Below are 21584 nucleotides of genomic sequence, written 5' to 3'. Positions count from 1 at the left end.
AAAGCACATGGGCAAGAATTCCAACCAGGGTAACAAGTAACATCACTTAGTAATAGTATTGATACCTCATATCTGCACAGTAACAACTTACCTGCCAGTTAGCATTTCAAAAGTCTGCCGTACTAATCTGACGAGCAAGGGAAGACATCACACTCAAATTGGGACGGGAAATTGAGGAACTAGAGGATACCCCGCGAGTTGCTGCGGAAATTGGTTGATGAAAATTTGGGTTGATAACATGAGAACCAAAATTTAAAATACGTATGACTTACTATATTTGATTATGTGTAGTTGTAAAAATATTTATGGAATATAAGTAGAATAACTGAATGAAGACATTTTCCCATGCATGGTTGAATGTAGTGGTGGGCTTTTTCCCATGCATGATTGCATGTTCTTTTTTTTTCTCGAATATGCACGAGCGTGCATATTATATATTAAAGAAGAAAGGCAAAGAAAGCCTCCACCTCAAGTTACATGTACAAGCCTACGTGGCTGAACACGCACCCACTCCACTTACACACACTTATTCTACCCCTCGCCCATTGCCCACCTATACAATCTACTCTGAAAGCTATCCATCTCCCTCTTGATAAGCCCTGCCATAGTCCACGATTTGGCCTCAGCCTTCACCTTGTGTATCAGCCTGTGGACCGATGGGGAATCACCCTCGAACACAATGGCATTCCTATGTTTCCATAACTCCCACAGCACTAGCAGCATCACCGTATGCAAATCCTTCCTGCTTGTTCCTCCATCCGCATTTCTGCTGCAAAGCCATTCCCCCAGAATGTCGTCCTGGCTCGGTTTCCGGTCTGTCCTGCCAAGAGCTTCTCCCACCAACGTCCACGTAGCCCTAGCGAAAACACATGTGAGCAAGATATGGTTTATCGATTCTTCTTCTTGATCGCAAAATGGGCACGAGTCTTGGTGCGGCAAACCCCTTCTTGCTAGCCTGTCCGAGGTCCAACACCGATTCTTGAGAGCCAACCACGTAAAGAAGCGACACTCCAACGGTGCCCGTGATTTCCACGTGAGTTTCGATGTGGAGACCGTCTCGCGTCCCCAAAATCTGCTCGCATATGCCGATCGCACGGTGAACTGGCCGTGCTCCTCCCAGGACCAGGCAACCACATCTCGTTCGCCGACCCGCGGCTCCCAAGCTTGTACTCTCGACCATAGCTCAAAAAACTGGTACATCGTGGCCTCATCTAGATCCGGCCCAACCTGTCGTGCCCACTCTCCACTAGATGCTAGCTGCCCTAGGCTCGCCACCCGCCTGATCCTATGTGGGATCCTTTTGTAGACTTCCGGTGCCAGCTCTTGCACCCTCATACCATCCAGCCATCTGTCCTCCCAGAACAAAGTGTTGTTCCCATCTCCAGTCTTAACTCTAGTTGCTGCCTTGAACAGTTGCATGGATGCATTAGGCACCTTGATAGTGAATTCACTCCACGGTCTGTTCCCATCTGCCCGTTTCAACCACGGTCATCTTGCTTGCATTGCGATATTCAACCATTGAAGATTGGGTATCCCCAAACCTCCTGCCCACTTCGGGGCACACACCACCTCCCAGGCCACCGCACAATTGCCCCCATTTGCTTCCGTCCTCTTGCACCACAGAAATCCCCTGCATATTTTGTTCAAGGCCGCAATAGTTTTCATCGGTAGGTCGAGAGCCATCATCGCATGTATCGGCATAGCACACAACACTTATTGCACCAGCGTCAACCTCCCGCTCTTCGGCATTAATGCGGCCTTCCATTTTGGAAGCCGGTTCGCCAAATTATCCACCAGGTACTGTAGTTGTCCTGTCGTCTGTTTTCTTAGGGCAAGGGGCAAACCAAGGTATTTGATCGGGAACGATCCCACCGGACAGCCCAACTCCGGACTCACCCACTCCATAGTGACTTCATCGCATCGAATAGGTAGTGCTGCTGACTTGGCCATGTTGATTCTTAGGCCTGAGGCTTCTCCAAATAAGGCAAAGAGCGCTCTGCAAGCCCGCAGGTCCACTCTATTTGGCTTCAGGAAAAGTACCACGTCATCCGCATAGATCGACATCCTGTGTCTCATGCCCACAGCTGCTAGTGGTTCTAACACTCGTTGCAGTGCCGCAGCCTCAAACATACGTTGCAGTGGCTCCATCGTCAGTATGAACAACATTGGTGACAGCGAGTCCCCTTGCCTTAAGCCCTTGCAGTTATAGATTGTTTCCCCTGGCTCTCCATTGACCATCACCTTTGTAGTCGACGTGGCAAGTATCCCACATATCCACGCCCTCCACTTGTGACCAAAGCCGAACTGCTGTAAGACCTCCAACAGAAAAGGCCACTGGACCGAGTCGAATGCCTTAGAGATGTCCAACTTAAGTAGCACGGCCGAGGTTTTCAGAGCATGTAGCCGCCTTGCCATACCTTGCACTAGCATAAAGTTATCATGAAGAGATCTCCCCTTGACGAACGCGCTTTGATGATTTCCCACCAGATTTGGGAGTTCCACAGCCAACCTTGTCGAGAGAACCTTCTCGAAGATTTTTATTGCCCCATGGACAAGGTTTATTGGCCGAAAGTCACCCACGTCTATGGCTCCCTCTTTCTTGGGTAGAAGAGACACAAGTGATCTGTTGATTGCCACCATTCCTCTCATGTCCTCCCGATGCATGCAATCCATAGCCCTCATGAACTCCACTTTAATGATATCCCAGCATGTGGCATAGAACCTCCCTGTAAAGCCGTCCGGTCCCGGCGCTTTGTCCATAAGCATTGCCTTAATCACCCTTTCCACTTCCTCCACTGTGAACGGCTCCTCCAGATGTGCCAAATCTCGTTGTGGCAGGTTGAGCCCATCCAAGTTAATCGTATGCTGTCGCTGCTCACAGGACCCAAAAGCTCTGCCATAGAAGGCATCCACTGCCGATGCCACTTCCTCCTGGCCCGAATAGATCTGCCCATTGTACCGGATTGCTCGCAGCACATTCTTCCTTTGTCTATGGCTAGCCTGTTGATGAAACAACCTTGTGTTGCCATCCCCCTCGTGTAGCTGCAACAGACACGAACGCTGCCTTGCAATCGACCGCTCCAGCGAGCACAGCCCCAAAAGCTTGTGCTTTAGCTCTTTTCTCAGCTCTCTCTCCGCATGAGACAGATCCCGCGACTCCATAGCGACATCCAATCTTGAGATGACCTCCAAACCAAGTGCAATCTGCAACTTCACATTCCCCACCCAACGGCCACTCCACTTTTGCAAAGCTATCGTCGTCGCCCTGAGCTTGCAGTGCAGTGTCAGGTAGTCATTCGATGCCAGGGAGGTAGAATCCCACGCAACTTGCACCGTCTCCATGAAACCCGGCGCCTTCACCCAGAAGGATTCGAAGCGGAAACGTTTGTGCGTTTTTACTTCCACATTCATGTCCAGCATCAGAGGACAATGATCCGAAATCGTGGTGCCTAGCGCCGACAAGAAGCACGTGGGAAACGCCTCGTCCCACTCGTTTGTTACGAAGACATGATCAAGCTTCTCCAAGGTTGCCCTCTGCCTCTCGTTGGACCACGTATATCGACGGCCATTCAAATACAGCTCCTTCAACTCGAGTCTATTCAGTTTAGCTCGAAACCTGCCCAACATCCTCCGGTTGATCAGATCATTGCTTTTATCTTCCTGCCTCGCAATGAGATTGAAATCTCCAGCAACTAACCACGGTCCCGCGTGTAGCTCCCTAATATCCACAAGCTCTTGTAGAAACTCCACCTTGTCCCTGTCCTCTTGAGGCCCGTATACACAAGTTAACCACCACTCTGCCGCTCCAGGGGCCTTCACTATCGCCGTAAGCGAGTTAGCCTGGTAATGTGGGTTGGAGAGCCTGACTATCAGCTCGTCCCAAGCCACCAGGATCCCACCCCGCGTCCCTACCGCAGGTACATAGAAAAAGTTGGTGAATTTATTGCCCAGACATCGTTGTACAACCGATGCCGAAATCTCTTGCATCTTGGTCTCCTGCAGGCAAACAATGCCCGGGTTCACTTCCAACACTACGTGCCGCACCGCATCTCTACGCGCCGGGGTGTTGAGCCCACGCACATTCCACACAATCACTCTTAGGTGTTGCGCATTCATCTTCCTATCCTACCTCTTCCACCAGCCACCACCCCTAGACCCTGGTTGCAACCTCCTGGGGTGCGCCCAGCAGCGGAGTCGGCGGTGACTCCCACCCGAAGAGCGCCAAAACTGCTGCAATATGCGCCTCCGAGAGTGGCCGGTTGAACAGCTCAACATACATCCGTAGAGCCTCCTCCGAGATGACCTCACCCTCATGTGCCAAGCATAACTTCCGGATCAGGACCTGTTGCTGCTTGCTAGCCCCATGCTTAGCGATCCTCTCGCTCCTCCTTGGCGTAGCTTCCAGCATCCTCTTCTTCCTGGGTCTGCGGGTCTGAGCCCCATGGGCGCGCGTCTCTGGTCGTGCGAGGATTGTCTCGATAGATCTTCGCATGCCGTCACATAGCTGCTGCACATCCACCAGCTCATGGTCTGTTGGCCTCGGCGTGCATGGGGTAACACTCGCCGTTTCAGGCTTGTCGCACCCTAACAGACTAACTTGGAACATGTCCCAGCCCTCCACTTGCCCAAAACACTGGCCCTGGCCGGCCTCACGCAAAGGTAGCTCAGGGGTTGTACCGCCCTGCGTGCATGACCACGCTAAATCCCATCCAACCACATGTCCCTCCATGTCTGGCTGCCCAAGTCCGTCCAAGCGGTCGCGAGAATCATCAGATTCTGCTGTCCCCGCCCGTGAACAGGAGTCTCCAGCCAACGAGCGTTTCCTCGCCTTTTCAGTCCACCCATCAGACCGGGCCAGCTCCGGACCCGGCCCCACCGACAGCTCCACCGATCCTATCATGCAAAAGCCACCGGATGGCCCCACCTGCACCGCGACAACGGGCTCCAATCCCTGCACGACCTGCTCGACCTGCTCCCTAGGCCCACGCCATCGAGATAACGTGACAGACGGCGGGGAGCCCCCGGCGCAGGCCCCTAGCTCCTCTCGCGCGCCGCAAGACGACGACATTGACCGGTCCGCATCCGCGCCGTCCACTCTGTCGGCCGCCTCTTTGCAGCCCAGCTGTCCCCGAGCCGTTGGCGCCAAAGACTTCACGGTCAAGTCTCGGTCCAGCTCTGCCGCTGACCCCACCTCGTCCACTGTGTCATCCTGTCCACATTCCGGCCCCACCTCACCTTTATTTTGAACTGCACTATGCTCCACCGCCGAAACTGATCCCGCCGACGAGCATCCAGTCGCCGGCGGCGAGCCCATCGCTCCACCATCATCCCTCCGCTCACCATCTGCCAGCCCTCGACGACGTGGCTCAACTCCACCTTGCCGCTCCTCATCCCTACCATCCGGTCTCCCATCACCATCAGACGGCGACGTCGGCGGGCTAGGCGGTGGCGACAGCTCAGGGTCAGCAGCTTCGTCCACCATCGGCTCGGCCAACTTGACAATCCGAATGTTGTACCACAACGCCGCCGTCCTCGCCGCCCGCGGGAAGGACCAGCCCCGCCGCCGACGAGGTTCCTCCATGAACAGCCGCCTCTGCGCCGGGATGCACTCCGGCCGGTCCGTCCGCAGCCACACTTTGTAGCTCGACATGTCATACCTCTTCGCTGTGCTGCACCACGCCCACGACGAGCCCCAGGCCCTAGAGCACCGCATTTGCCGTTCTCCTCGTGCACGCGTGCGCCGGCACCCCCACCAGAGCCACCGGCACTAGAAACGACAATGCCGCCCCGGTCGCATGCGCCTGCCGCAGCCAAGGGCGCAGCGACAGAGAGAAACCAGCCGCCGTCGCTGGTGACAAACCACCCTACCGCACCATCCTGTCACGTGTGCCCTTGTCCTTGCAAAGCACCAAGAAGTCCTCGGGGAAGAACGCCCGGATCGACATGTCCACCGGCCCGAGGCGAAACTCAGCGTGCAAGGCCGCCGCCACCATAGCCAAATCGACCGCCGGCCTGGTACCAGTAATCGTAACCACCACTGCCTTGGAAAGCTCCTCCTCCATATGCCAGAGATCCTCTGCCTCCTCCATGTAGTAGCAGCCCACGTCCTCCACGATCGGCTGCTGCACAGCTACATCCAGCCGTGGCACGTCCACCGGGTCGAACGGCACCGAGAACCCTGGGCCGGCCGCGCACCCAGCCGCACCATCCCGGACCACCTGGCACCACGGCCGCTCCACCCTGCGCGCACCCGGAGGCGGCGGCCCCGGCGGGGGCGGCGGGGGCACCAACGGCCCTAGGGACGGCGCAGGCTCCACCTGCCGACCAAGAGCCCCAGCAGGAGGGGACCCCTGGCGCATGGCCGGCTCCAGCCGCGGGCGAACCGGAGCCTCCACCGGAGACACACTCCTCCGCTCCACGCAGTTCCGGGCAATGTGCCTGAAGCCTCCACAGCGCACACACAAGGTCTCGTTGGGGCAGTCCCTCGAAATATGCCGGTCATCTCCACAGTTGTAGCAGCAGCCGTGCAGAGCCGCGGGTATGCGAGTCCGCGGCGGCCTCGTGGTGGGAAGCGTCGGCGAGATCCGCCGCCTGGTTGCCGGACGCGGAGGGGAAGCGGGGCTGCGCGGTTGACGACCCGCCCTGGTCTGCCACGCACGCTCCTCCGGCCTGGATGTACCGCCTGCAGCCCCTCCACCAGCGGCCCCTCCCTGGATGATGGGGCCGAGCGCTGTGCCGAGCACCTCGGGGACGGCCATGGCGGATCTAGGGGCCGGCCTTGGAGGGGACGACGTCGCCTCGGAGGATGAGGAGGACCCTGCCGACAGAGAGACCCGCGAGGCCATAGGGCGAGGCTCCGGACGAATTTGGTGGCCGCCGGCGCCGGAGTGGCCGCCGGCGCTCAGAGAGAGGGGAGGGGAGCGCTTAGAGAGAGGGGAGTTCTTGCCGGGTGTAATTTGTTTCTGAAATGCCAATGATGTTATGCCTATGATTGCATGTTCAGGTGGGTCTTTTCCCGTTTATAATTGTATGGTGAGATGGCATGCTTGTATGTTGACATAAATAAGATAGTGGGAATGACTCTCTTAGGTATATAGGATACAGCGAGCCCACCATTCATTTCTACATCCAAGACATCTCACGCATAAAAACCAAATAAATATACCACAATTCAAATAGGAACTGGAGATTTGATTGGGAGGTGGTAATGATTCTTCTGGGTTGCCCGCATACTATCTCATTCTTTATCTTCATCTCGTGAGGATACAAACAACCATCCGCATTAATAGGGGATGCAGTACTGACACTGGAAAAGTGGGAAAAAGATAGTGCGTAAGAAGAGTTGCATGATGTTAAGAACAAAACCATTCCGTTTCAGATAGTGGCATAATTTATGCAAAAGGATTGAACCCCTATAACATTTTGTGAAAGCAATATTACAGAAAATTAGATAAAAATATAAGTTTCGGAATGGAATAAAGTAGTGATACAGTTTGACTTAGTAAGGCAAGTCCACTCAAGGGAGAAGACTTTTAAACTTACCACGGTGATGAAAGTTTTTGTTCAATAATTAAACATGGCATTCCATAAGCATTTTATGAATTCTGTATGTTATGTTCTAGGTTTGATAAGTTGGGATAAACTGTTTCAAAACAATGACATGTAAGTTAAGTAGAAAATAATGACAATGAAGAGGGGTTAGTAAAACAGATCTTCAAAATTTGCACAAAGCCGAACTGAAGGTGTAGAACTGAAGCAATTTAATAGCAATAGAAGAATAACAATTTGTAATGATACTTATAGGACGACATGTTCTTATTTATATAGATAGGGGAATTAGCATTTGAGAGCACGGCCACCAAAGTTGTCATGGTAGATAACGAATACAAAATCATACGAAAAAAATATAGAATATAGAGGTTAGAAAAAAATAAGGAGCAATCCCTACTGAGAATGGACGGAAAAAATATGTTGACATCCTTCAAATGTTTTTTTCTTTATCGTCTTCCTTCAACTGTTCGGACCTATACTTGTCAACATTCTTTGTTCCTCATATATGCTAAAGTAATTCACGGCATTATCATATGAGAAAGACTGGAAGACAACTGCAAACTTTAGGAAAAAGTAACCTGCAAACACCAAGATATTTTGATTATTCATCAGAAATACATTAAGCACATACCAATATTTACAAATAATAGATGTGAAAGAACATCAAACAATATTATGGGCGTTATACTATCAAAAAAGCTTTGTGCATTTTTGTAAGGTAATTTCTTCAGAGGTCCTTTTTGGCGATGCACGATGGTACAAATCTGTGAAAAAATGGTCCAAACCTACTAATAAATCGATCAGGTCAGTAGCAAATCTACATGAATTTACAATCTGAAATAAAAGCAAAGTTGATAATTGAATTTTTAAGGAAACACTAAATAATTAATTTGGGGATTAACATGCACGGAAGGATATGCACGCCCTCATTCATGGCTTCAGGAGTTAGGTAGTCAGTTGCTCATGGGGAGTTGGAGCGTGAGTTTCTTCCACTGCTCGTGGCGCTAAGGGCTGCGATCAATCTAACCACACATGTATCACGTGAGGTATAGCCGGCGGCATATGCCAAGGTAGGGCGGGTGATGCGTACCTTGTGGTGAAGTGAAGATCTTGATGGATGGCGAACAGAGAACGGTGACGACGAGCAATGGGCAGGGGAACGAAGACAGTCAGGTAGGAGAGAGTAAAGTCTGTTTCAAACCTTGAATTCATGCGGCTAGTCGGATTCAAACCTCAACCTCTTAATCCCTGAAATCGATGTCCTCAACTCACTGATCCCGGTCAATCTTGACCCTGGACCCGTTTGCTGCACCGGGGTAATATCCATCCCGGACGGGATCCTTTTCTACTCTCACTGACATCTCTACCCCACATGTCATATGCATCTTCTTCCCAAGCCCATTCTCTCTCGCTCTCCTGCAGTCAGCGCCGGTCCTCATCCAGCACCTCCTACTCTCCACGGCCTCTGGGCGCTTGAAAGGCGTCAACTCCACGCTGGAGGACATTGCCTCGCCGGTGTCCGCATGCTCCATCTCCTGCCGCGATAGCTAATAGCTACTATAGCGGGGCCTCCGCGACGACGTGAGGCAGATCCAGGATGCTGCACTCGATGTGCAGGGCCATCGAGCGCACCCATGGAAGACATCACGCGCGTGGCTCTCCCTCGAAATCAGCTCCACGACGTGCATCTTGAAGAAGGACCGCGACTACTAGTCGCCCATGAACAACACGGTAATGCCGGAGAACGGCTTGCTGAGGTTCGGGCCGACCATGAGGACACGAGCTGGGATAGTCTCGACGATGCCTCGTCATGGTCGACAGGATGCGGGAGGCCCTGGTGAGCCCATAGACAGCTGCGCCGCTGCCCGTGGAGTCGTCTGGCCGCTGCTGATGTTGGACGGAGCAGACGCCCTAGAAGGCCCCCGACGCGTAGGCACAGGAGCCTAGAAGAAGTGAGCGCGACAATTAATGGTAGTAGCCTTGGGTATGAACACGTCAAGTGCCGTGGAGACCCGCGCCTCGTCAGCAAGGAAAGGAGAGAGAGATTGGGGGAAGAAGATGAATATAACAAGTAGGACCGCATAGTAAGTGAAAACAACCACAATCCTCGCCGGGATCGTTCTTTTACCGGCACGACAAACAGTATATGGTCGGTTTAGGGTTTGAATTGACCGGGATCGTTAAGTACAGGGTATGAATTTTAGGGATTGTAAGTTTGAGGTTTGATTCCAACTAGCTCTATGAGTTCAAGGTTTATTTTAGACTTTACTCGGTAGGAGAAGGAGGGCGACGCCGCGGGGCGGTGGTTGCACGACGGAGGGGGCGTGTCGCATCGACCGAGTGGTTCTAGAAACCTCCGCACCCCGCCTCCTCCTCGAGATTTACCAGCAGGCTACGGGCGTGGATCGTAGGCCGGGACTCAAAATTCATCCTCTCCAGCGAGGTGAGGGCGAAATATGATTACCTGAGATTGATGTGGTGTGGACGGAAGCTTAAAGGGGAGAACAAATCTGATGAAGATGGAACTTGAAGGGTAAGAATCGCTCTGATGAAGATGGAAACTTAAAAGGGCAAGAATCGCTCCATTTGTTGCTCCTGCAATTATGCGGAGAAGATGAATAGGATCTAGTTATGGAAATCAATGGGCAGAGGAATTAACTGGGAGATGGGTGGGGGAGTTAATTGCGGAGGATCGGTTCGGAATTCGTATCAGCGAATCGTCTGTCGTGTGGGCGGCAGTGGCAGAAAACGCGTCTGTCGTGCGGGCGGCAGCGGCAGAAAACGATGACGTTTCAACAGAACTGCTGAGGTGGCACGGTGATGACGTGGATACCCTGCATGTTGAGATAAATCCTATAGTGGGGATAAATCTCTTAGGTATATATAGGATTCGGCCCTCTTCAGATGAGCATCGCATATATGCATGGTGTATGTATAAGAGTATAGATGGTTTTGTCAATTCACATAACCCGGCCTCTTTATAGGTAGAATCAACCCAAGTCACTAGCTTAAGTGACAAACTACAGCGACGCCTTAGAGCAAGTACAATAGAGCTGAGTCAGCAGGCTATAAGGAGTAAACTAGTATATTTCTGCTTAGTTGGAGGAAAGAAAAGAGGAAAGAGAAGGTAAGCGGGCTCTTCGTGAAGAGCCAGCACTAGCACGTGTTCCTAGGCACTTTGTGACAATGAAAGGTGGGCCACAAAATAAAAAAGTAGTACACTCTCATGGTATACTATTATATATGTTGGCTATAAGATGGGCTGTAGATGACATGGCATTGGCTTATAGCCAGCAGCTGGCTATACTATTAACCATGCTCTTAACGGTAACAGTGTAAGAAAACGATCTAGGCCGTCCGAGCATCGATGAAGGCGGAGAAGTGAGGACAGTCACATTGGTCACTTCAGGCATCTTCAGTCTTAAGTTAGACAGTGTTGACAGGACAGACTTTATGAGCTGTGTGGTTGCACGTGGAACCAACGTGGATAAGGTCCCACATCATATCTCGATATTTTTCTTTTTGGCCGCAATAAAATGTTGTGATCTACTACATTTTTTGTTTACAAAGGGAGTACATTTTTTTCCCACAAGGAAGAAAAAATCATCAGCATAGCCAAACGATGTATCATATTCGCTGCCTGTTCCATATTCAGAAAATCTTCAGTTGAACTTCTCAAGGACAAACAGTTTATATTCGCTGCTTAATCTTTGCACAAGAATAATTTAACAAACAGTCCAAATTGGCAAAACAATTATCTAACAAATAGTTTATATACACATAAAAATAAAATATTGTACTGGTCAATAATCATTTCTTCGGGTGCCATCATAAAGCCGTTGGGTGGATTCAGTCTCAACTCTGAAGAACACTGACGAATAGTAAAAACAGAGAGGAGACAGAGTTTTGCGAGCGTAATCTTTGCGCCTTTTCGTTTCTTCCTTTTATTCTCTGTGTAACAAACTCGCAGCATGCAATGCCCACGACACGATTGACCCGCGCCATCCCACAGACAGAGTCGTGGCCAGTACACCCACGGTTACAACCAACAAAGGAAACTATGACTAAGTCTGAAGAAAAAACTAGCCTGACACTAACCTGTGTAAACTGAACCTGAGCGTGTACACAACACGTTTCAGAGTTATTCAGAAAACTAACTGAAAAAATAGAACAGGGGCAACTAGACTAACATAACATTTTGAAGTTAAAAACTATAGATTTCCAACGAAATTGTAAAAAAAAGGGGGTCATATTTGGAATAGTAACTAGCCCTACTCCACCGCGCATGCTTCAGATACAACCGAATTGAGTGATTTTGACAGTACCCGTGTAGTTGCTGTCAGGCAACTAGTCGAGTGGCTGGTGACTCCCAGCACACTCTGGCCACAAATTTGTATGAACCAGACGTTGACCGTAGACTCCGTGAGTCTAGGAATTCTGGCCAAACATCTCTGCTAGTATGGCTCTTCAAAGTACCTAAATACAAATAAACCTGGGCTCTGCTTCCCCAGCTAGACAGCTCGTTCTTCCAGCATGCCTCGCACAACCAATATCTTGCTCATTCTCATCAGCATAAGCATATTTCCATTCTTCACAAATGGTGCACTACAACCCCAGCATCAGCATGCTCATGGCGGCGGCTGCATCCCGGCCGAGAGGGCCGCCTTGCTCTCCTTCAAAGAGGGCGTTACAAGCAGCAACACCAACCTCCTTGCCTCTTGGCAAGGACAGGACTGCTGCCGGTGGAGAGGCGTCAGTTGCAGCAACCGAACAGGCCATGTCATCAAGCTTCGACTTCGCAATCCAAATGTGGCGCTCTACACCGACGGCTATTATGATGTATGTGGTGGTGCCAGTGCTTTGTTCGGCGAGATAAGTCCCTCTCTGCTTTCCTTGAAGCATCTAGAGTACCTCGACCTCAGCATGAACTGTTTACTAGGGCCAGATAGCCAAATTCCTCTTTTATTGGGCTCCATGGGGAATTTGAGATATCTTAACCTCTCCGGCATACCATTTATTGGTAGGGTGCCTTCTCAGCTTGGTAATATGTCTAAGTTGCAGTATCTTGACCTTGGCCAACTTGGTTATTATTCTGATATGTACTCAACGGACATCACCTGGTTAACGAAGCTACCTTTCCTACAGTTCCTTGGCATGAGCGGAGTAAAGCTCTCAGGCATAGCTGACTGGCCTCATACCATGAATATGATTCCATCTCTGAGGGTTATTGATCTTTCTCACTGTCAGCTTGATAGTGCAAACCAATCAGTTTTGCACCTTAATCTCACAGAACTTGAGAAGCTTGACATGTCCTTCAATGATTTTGAGCACTCACTTACATCTGGTTGGTTTTGGAAAGTGACAAGCCTCAAGTACCTTGATGTTGGGGAGACCGGACTGTTCGGTCAATTCCCTGACACACTAGGAAACATGACGTACCTTCAAGTCCTTGATATTTCATTTAATGAGAACTCGGACATGATGATGACAGGAAAGCTTCTTAAGAATCTTTGTAGTTTGGAAATCATTGACCTCTCTGGTAATAATATAAATGAAGACATAGCAGTGTTGATGGAGAGTTTGACGCAGTGCACACGGAAAAAATTACAGGAGTTGTATTTAGGTTTCAACAATTTCAATGGAACTCTGCCAAATTTTATCAGTGACTTCACCAGGTTGAGCATACTAACCCTCTTAGAGAACAGCCTTGTTGGACCTATACCACCACAGCTTGCGAATTTGACATGTCTAACATACCGTGATCTCAGAGGCAATCACCTCACTGGAAGTATACCAACTGAATTCGGCGCCCTTACTACTTTGACTTCTTTGTACATTACGATAATGACCTCACCGGGAGTATACCAGCCGAGCTTGGGAATTTGAGTTCTTTAAGTACTCTTGCTCTCTGGGGCAACGAAATTGCTGGATCTATACCACCACAGCTTGGGAATCTGACCTGTCTAACCTCCCTTGAACTCAGTGACAATCTCCTCACCGGAAGTATACCAGCCGAGTTTGGGAAATTGATGTATCTGACCGTTTTGGACGTCTCCAGCAATCATCTCAATGGAAGTGTACCCGTTGAAATAGGCTCCCTTATCAATTTGATTTTTCTGGACCTAAGCAACAATAGCTTTACTAGTGTGATCACAGAAGAACACTTTGCAAATCTTCCAATAATTTCAAGATTGTACTGAATTCAGATTGGCGTGCTCCCTTTAAGCTGGACTCTGCATGGTTTGTATCTTGCCAGATGGGTCCTCTGTTTCCACCTTGGCTTCAGCAGCTGAAACCCACTGCACTTGATATTTCAAGCAACGCTTTAAAGAGTGAGTTTCCTGATTGGTTTTGGTCCGCATTTTCTCATGCCAGATATCTCGACATCTCTAACAACGAAATAAGTGGCAGCTTGCCAGCAAATCTGGATGACATGGCTTTTGAACATCTCTATCTCAGTTCCAACCAGCTTACTGGGCCAATACCTACATTGCCAGCAAATCTGGATGACATGAGCTACCTGAACCTGTCCTACAATAGTTTTTCTGGCAGGATACCCTCTGGCCCCCAACTTGACACCCTCAGTGCTGAAAACCAGTCACTTATGTACATCGGCAACAGTGGACTTTGTGGGCCCGCTGTCCATAAGAATTGTTCAGGAAATGATCCTTCCATCCGTGGCGATCTCGAAACTAGCAAGCAAGAATTTGAGCCACTGAACTTTTATTTTGGTCTTGTGCTGGGATTTGTGGTGGGGCTCTGGATGGTATTTTGTGCACTGTTGTTCAAGAAGACATGGAGAATTGCTTATTTCCGGCTCTTCGACAGGGTGTATGATCAAGTCTATGTATTTGTGGTTGTGAAGTGGGAAATCTTCACAAAGAACACGGATGCAGAATAAGCAATTATTCTGAAGGATGCAGTGTATGTGCTGCAACCCGCTGAATGAGAGCTCTGGATTATTAACCAGGGTGTGGAAGATCTTCAGCAGCATATATTATATCGTGCACCTTGTTTGTACTCTCTAAATAAGATGAAGATGTCTACTCTTCCGATACATTTATGAATTTACTACTGCTGAACTATTGTGGTAAATGTAAGAATTAAATATTATTTCGTTATTCCGATACATGCAAGTCTTTACTGTTCTTCTGGGCTGTAATAATCATCAGGGTCTTTCTCTGAATAATTTCAACATTTTCCTATGGTTACGACGAGTTAATTTTCCTTTGTCGCAGGACTGGTTTGTCATCTGGACTAAATCAGTTGTAGAAATCCCTGCGAACATCCCTGCGAAACTTCAGTTCATAAAATCTTGTACTATGTGATATTATTCCCTTGCTTTCTGAAGGGTATGAGTACAATGCGCGCGATGATTTGTAGAACTGCGTTTGGTCTTTATCTGAGTTGGAGTTGGACCGTGGTTTGTCTCATAGGTTTCATGTTTTTATTTGTAGATTGAAAGGTGTGCAGTGGAAATGTCCTTGACTGCCCAATCCTCAAATGTTAATGACAATCAGCAGCAAGTGTAATTTAACAAGATTTAGAATTAAGCAAGTGTATCTATGTGGTTACTCTGAATGATGGGAAAACAGAGAAATACTGTAAGTAAGAGAGTTGATTGAAGAGAAATTAGCTAACAAGTAATAGCAAGGTGACGCCGTGCCCTCTCGCCCTCATGTTTCCTCCTCTCGATCCGCAATTTGCCTCGTGTTCAAGGCCATGACCATGCAGAAGCTTCAGAGGCTCACTATGGAGTGCTACACAAAAGCAGAGCGGCAAGGTGGTGGTATACTTGAGGTCATCGAGCATGTGGAAAGCATCGTGTCATTCAAGGTGAATATATACGAGGAGAATGACTTTTAGTAGTCATCAGCATACTCTGCAGGCTTATTTTCCTCAGCCTAAAAACTGGGACCTGGAGAGTCTTGAAGCCACGCTCAGGCGGGCAATCAGCAAGCATCGGGGAGGTTCCTGATATTCGCATTCAGTATTACATGTAAACACGGTGCGGATAGAAAACCCTCCATGCTTCGCAAAAGACTTCTCTGGAAGGTTACCTACATGGATAGGGAAGCTGGCCAATTTGCGTTTTCTCATACTAAGCCACAACAAATTTTCTGATAGTATTCCAGTCGACGTAACAAAGCTTGGGCATCTTCAATACTTGGATCTATCAGACAATAGGTTCTTTGGTGCAATACCTTGTCATCTGTTGAACCTAACATTTATGAGAGCATTACAAGAGGAATACACAGATATGGTTGGCCCTATTCTATATGATTTCAAAGAATATGCGACCGGAATTGCACCTCAAGAATTAGGACAAACATTATCAGTAAATACAAAAGGGCAGCATCTTATTTATCAGATGACACTTGCATATTTTGTAGGGATTGATTTATCATACAACTCCTTGACTGGTGAAATTCCTACAGACATCACTTCACTTGATGCACTAGTGAATTTAAATTTATCATCAAACCAGTTGAGTGGACAAATTCCAAACATGATTGGCGCCATGCAGTCATTAGAATCACTCGACCTCTCTCAGAATAAACTTGATGGTGAAATGCCATCGAGCTTGACAAATCTGACATCTCTGAGCTACCTGGACCTGTCCTACAACAGGTTGTCTGGCAGGATACCCACTGGCCCCCAACTTGACACCCTCAGTGCTGAAAACCAGTCACTTATGTACATCGGCAACAGTGGACTTTGTGGGCCTCCTGTCCACAAGAATTGTTCAGGAAATGATCCTTCCATCCATGGTGATCTCGAAAGCAGCAAGCAAGAATTTGACCCACTGAACTTTTATTTTGGTCTTGTGCTGGGATTTGTGGTGGGGCTCTGGATGGTATTTTGTGCACTGTTGTTCAAGAAGACATGGAGAATTGCTTATTTCCGGCTCTTTGATGAGGCGCATGATCGGGTCTATGTATTTGTGGTTCTGAAGTGGGCAAGCTTCACAAAGAACACTGTTGCCGAATAAGAATTTCTTCTGAAGGTGCTGCTGCAACCCATTTAACGAGAGCTCTGGACTATTAAGAAGGTTGGGCAAGATTGTCAGCAGCATATGTTATCTCGTGTGCCTTGTTTGTACCTCTAAATAAAGATGAAGAAGCTTAGCTCTTCTGACACATTTATAGTTTTACTACTGTTCAAGTATTGTGGTAAATGTAAACTTTAATACGTATTGTTTTGCTATTCTGATACATGCAAGACTTTACTATTCTCTGGGTTGTAATAAGCATGAGGGTCTTTCCCTGAATAATTTCAACATTTTCCTGTGGTTACGATGAGCTGATTATTTTCCTTTGTTGCACGACGGGTTTGTCATATTGACTAAATCAGTTGTAGAAATCCCTGCAAGACCTCAGTTTATATAATCTTGTACTCTGTGATATTACTCCCTTACTTCTGAAGGGTATGAGTAAAATGCGGATGATGACTTGCAGAACTGCATTTGGTCTTTATATGGGTTGGACCTTGGTTTGTATCATAGCTTTCAAGTTTTTATTTGCAGCTTGAAACGTGTGCAGTGGAAATGTCCTTGACAGCGCAATCCTCAAATGTTATTGTCAGTCAGCAGTAAGTGGAATATAACAAGATTTAGACTTAAGCAAGTGTATGTGGTTACTCTGAATGATGGGGAAACAGAGAAATACTGTAAGTAAGAGAGTTGATTCAAGAGAAATACGCCGTGCCTTCTCGCTCTCTGTTTCCTCCTCTCGATCCGCAATTTGCCTCGTGTTCGAGGCCATGGCCATGCACAAGCTTCAGAGGCTCGCTATGGAGTGCTACGCAAAAGCAGAGCGGCAAGGTGGTGGTATACTTGAGTGCATCGAGCATGTGGAAAGCATCGTGTCATTCAAGGAGAATATATACGAGGAGAACGGCTTTACTACTCATCAGCATACTCTGCAGGCGTATTTTCCTCAGCCTAAAAGCTGGGACCTGGAGAGTCTTGAAGCCGCGCTCAGGCAGGCAATCAACAAGCATCGGGGGGTTCCTGATATTCGCATTCAGTCCATGTAAACACGGTGCGGACAGAAAACCCTCCATGCTTCGCAAAAGACTTGTGTATTGCTTAATTATGTTGATACATGCAAGACTTTACTGTACTTGTGGGCTGTAATAATCTTCAGGATCTTTCCCTGAATAGTTTGAACATTTTCTGTGGTTCACACGCGACGAGTTAGTTTTGATTTGTTGCGGGGCGTGTTTGTCATCTGTACTAAATATGTAGTAGAAATCCCTGCAAAACTTGAGTTTATAATCTTGTACTACCTGCACTATGTGATGTACTCTCTGACTGTCTGAAGTGTATCAATACAATGTGTTTGGTCTTTATTTATCTGGGTTGGAGTTGGACCGTGGTTTGTTTCATAGGTTTCAGATTTTTATTTGTAGATTGATGAAATGTGTGCTGTAGAAATGTCGTTGACTGTGCAATCCTCAAATGTTAATGTCAATCAGCAGCAAGTAGTGCTAGAATTTAACAAGATTTAGACTTAAGCAATTGTATCTATGGGGAAACAGAGAAATACTGTAACTAGTAAGAGAGATGATTGAAGAGGAATTAGCTAACCAGCAATTGCAAGGTGACGCCATGCCCTCTCGGCCTCTCCATCCCGCGGTTCTGCCGCACCCGCCGGCCATGGATCTCTGCCCTTGCCGGCGATTAGCAGCGCGCGGAGCTCCTCCAAGATGAGAGGGCCGCCTCATCCTTCCTCCCCGGCGTTGGGTTTGCCGTCGGGCAGCGCCACGCCGCCGTCCTCGCGGCTGGCTCCTCGGCCTCGCGGCTCGCCCTTGCCTTTGTCGCCTGCGGCCACGGGTGGGTGGTTCACCGCAGTTGGGGGAACGCCGGGGAGGGTAGCGCACACGTGCGGCCGATTTCCTTTTGTTTTCCACACCGGCGGATCCAGCTTTTGGGTTACGGGCGTACAGATGTACACCAAAAAGTTTCTGTCCAAAAAATGTTATACAAAGTAGCCAAATGGGTATTGCGTATATGAGGCCAACTCCAGCGCGCGACCTCATTTTGTCCGGCCCCGTCCGTTTGGGGTGAAAGGGACAAACCGGACGGCCCAGCGCGTGACGGCCCGGACCCATCTTGTCCGTTTTGTGTCCGGGCCGACCCATTTCGAGCGCAAACTTACGCCTGGTTTTGGTCGCGGCGGATGGCAAACGGACGCGCGCTCGTCCGCGTCGGGGCCGCGTGGCAGACGGCCACCTACCTCCCATCTGCCAACATCAATGCGCACGGGCGGGTGGCCCCACCTGTCATCCGGCCATTGAACGGTCGCCGTCCTTCTTAAATGGGACCCGTGGACCGGTCGTCGTCCTCATCTCCACGCAAATGATGTACAAGGTACTATCATTGTGAAATTTAAATATAAAACGGCAGGGAAAGATATCCTGCAAAAACTTTCATTAGCTAATGCAAAAAATATTGTTCGACCTTGAGCAGCAACAGGTTGCTACCAAAGCGAAAGAGCATATCAGAATCCACAGAGCACTCTTGTTATAAACTCAAAATCCAGAGATCACTAGAAAAAGCAATAAGAACATATACAGATGAGTAGATCCTACACAAAAGCAAAATCTAACAAGTGTTTTTACACTATGGTTACAGAGGAACAGAAAAATAACATGTGAAACTAAATTACACTGGTAGGTAAGGAATTTACAGTGACAGACAAACTGTAATTACAATACTAGACCACTAAAATTTCAGTGGACAGCAATAGAAATTACAGTAGTGGACCAGGGTGAAAAATCCTTTGTAATTACAGTTTGAATTACATCTCTAGACCACTGGAATTACAGTGTAAGCAAACTGTAATTCCAGTGCTAGACCACTGGAACTACAGTGTAAAATACAGTGTATTATATAGAGAAACCAATATGTTCCTGCTCAGAAACCAAAATGACACTATGATTGAATATTTGAAACTTTGGAACTTTATAAAAGGGCAAATTACTGTCACTTGAACTTAGAATTACTATGATCTTTTAAATGTAATTACTATGAAGATCGCACTGAAACTAAAGAAAAAAGCTAAGCACTGATACTACATGGCACACACAAGAAACCAAATTTAGACCATCCTTTGTACCCTCGTTTGACTAAATATTACCAGCAGATTTACCAACTGACGAATCATTTGATGCTTTCTTTGTAGAGTCAAGAGCAGGAGACTTGCAACCTACACAGCAAAACCAAAATGACATCACGGTAAAAAAATAAAATAAAGAAACAACCAAATGCATGAAAGTAAATTACAAACAAGATAGAGATTGGCTACCTGAAAAATGTTTAGACCTAAAAATCCACATAATAGACCCTACTCAACTGCAGAGTACAAGGGTAAAAACCAACTAGAAGTCCTAGTCAAATTCACTAAGGGGAGAATCAACTGAAAAATTACAGTGTAAGCCCACTGAGAGTTACACTGTAAATCCAATAAGAATTACACTATAAGATCCACTAAAGATAATACAAAAATAAACCACATAATAGTCCCTAGTCAAATGCAGATTACAAGGGTAAAAACCCGCTAACAGACCCTAGCCAAAAATACACTAAGAATTACAATGTAAATACGCTGAAAATTACACCGTAAAATCAAGAGTTACAGTGTAAATACAAGGTAAATCCAAGAATAACTAATAGTCACTACAAAAACACTAAGGATTACAGTGTAACTCCACTAAGAATTACACTATAAAAATTAAGAGATACAGTGTAATTCTTATAGGATTACAACGAAAGATCAACTGAAAACTACAGAGTAAATCCACTAAGAATTACAGTGTAGATCCATTGCAAATTACAGTATAAATCCACTAAAAATACAGTGTAAATTCACTGAAAATTACATGGTAAATCTAGTAAAAAAATCCACCTAAAATTACAGTGTAAATTCGCTAAGGAATTACAGTGTAAATCCGCTAAGAAATTACATTGTAAATCCACTAAGAATTACAGTGTAAAACACTCAGAAAACACACTATAAATCCACTAAGAAAACCGGGATTTCAAATAGAGCAATCAAACATTTACATAGCTGAAAATGAAAAGGACATTCTGTTTCACAGAAACACAAAGAACAGAGCTGAAATTTGCTAGCAGAACGCACTAGGTACGACAACGAAGGGATGTACATCTACAAAAGCTAGCAAAGGATAAAAAGGGACATACAAACTTGCAGCCCAGAGTTAATTCACAATACAATTCAGACTGTAGTTACACTGATACTGAGTGTGATAGGTGCTGGAAAATGAGTGGAAAATTTAGAGTAGATCACTCAAACTTACACATTACTGAAGTTACAAAGCCAGAGACAAAAGCACTCAAATATTACAGAGTAGATCACTGAAACTTACACATCACTGAAGTTGCAAAGACAGACACAAAAGCACTCGAAAATTACAGAGTAAGATGGACTGATAAAACCTGAAACTACAGTCCAGAATCACTGACGCTTAACTGGTAAAATTGAGTCCCAATCACTCCGATTTCGCTCAAAGTTACAGCCCAACTCACTGACAAAAACAACTGGCATCGTACACACATACAGTCGAAACATCTACGAGCTAGATCAACATTTACATCCACACATCTAGGGGTTGTACACATATAGGGGCACATGAACAACTACAGAAACATTCGGGAGCATAAATAAAAAATAGGCATAAGGGAACCAAACCCTACAACTATATTGAATCAGGCGTTGCTGCATCTACATCTACTAGATGTTGCTCCATCTGCAACAAAAATCAGACATCTAGGAACCACCACAAACAACCTAAAAGAGCTAGGATCCACCACTACACACGGGAACAAGCACACCTTTAAGCCAGATCTAGCAGAATCCTACAGAAATTGCAGCGAAATGAAGACATGGGGAAAGGACACTGGCAAGCAAACCTCGTTGTGGGAAGAAGGGAGGCACAAGGCTCGGAGAACACCACAGCAAAAGGAGGAGCATCACGAAATCAATGGAAGCAGATAAGACACCGCCGCC

The 21584-nt window shown here is 47.4% G+C and overlaps 1 pseudogene; it reads left to right on the top strand.

Annotated features, from left to right (window-relative positions):
- The first annotated feature begins 11183 nt into the window (after positions 1-11183).
- On the top strand, positions 11184-17574 carry LOC119274462 (annotated as a pseudogene).
- The last annotated feature ends 4010 nt before the right edge of the window (positions 17575-21584 follow it).

The sequence above is a fragment of the Triticum dicoccoides genome, chromosome 3B, assembly GCF_002162155.2.
Source record: "Triticum dicoccoides isolate Atlit2015 ecotype Zavitan chromosome 3B, WEW_v2.0, whole genome shotgun sequence".
Taxonomy (NCBI): Eukaryota; Viridiplantae; Streptophyta; class Magnoliopsida; order Poales; family Poaceae; genus Triticum; species Triticum dicoccoides.
Note: the sequence above shows the minus strand (reverse complement) of the source record. Positions and strands in the feature narration are given on the sequence as shown.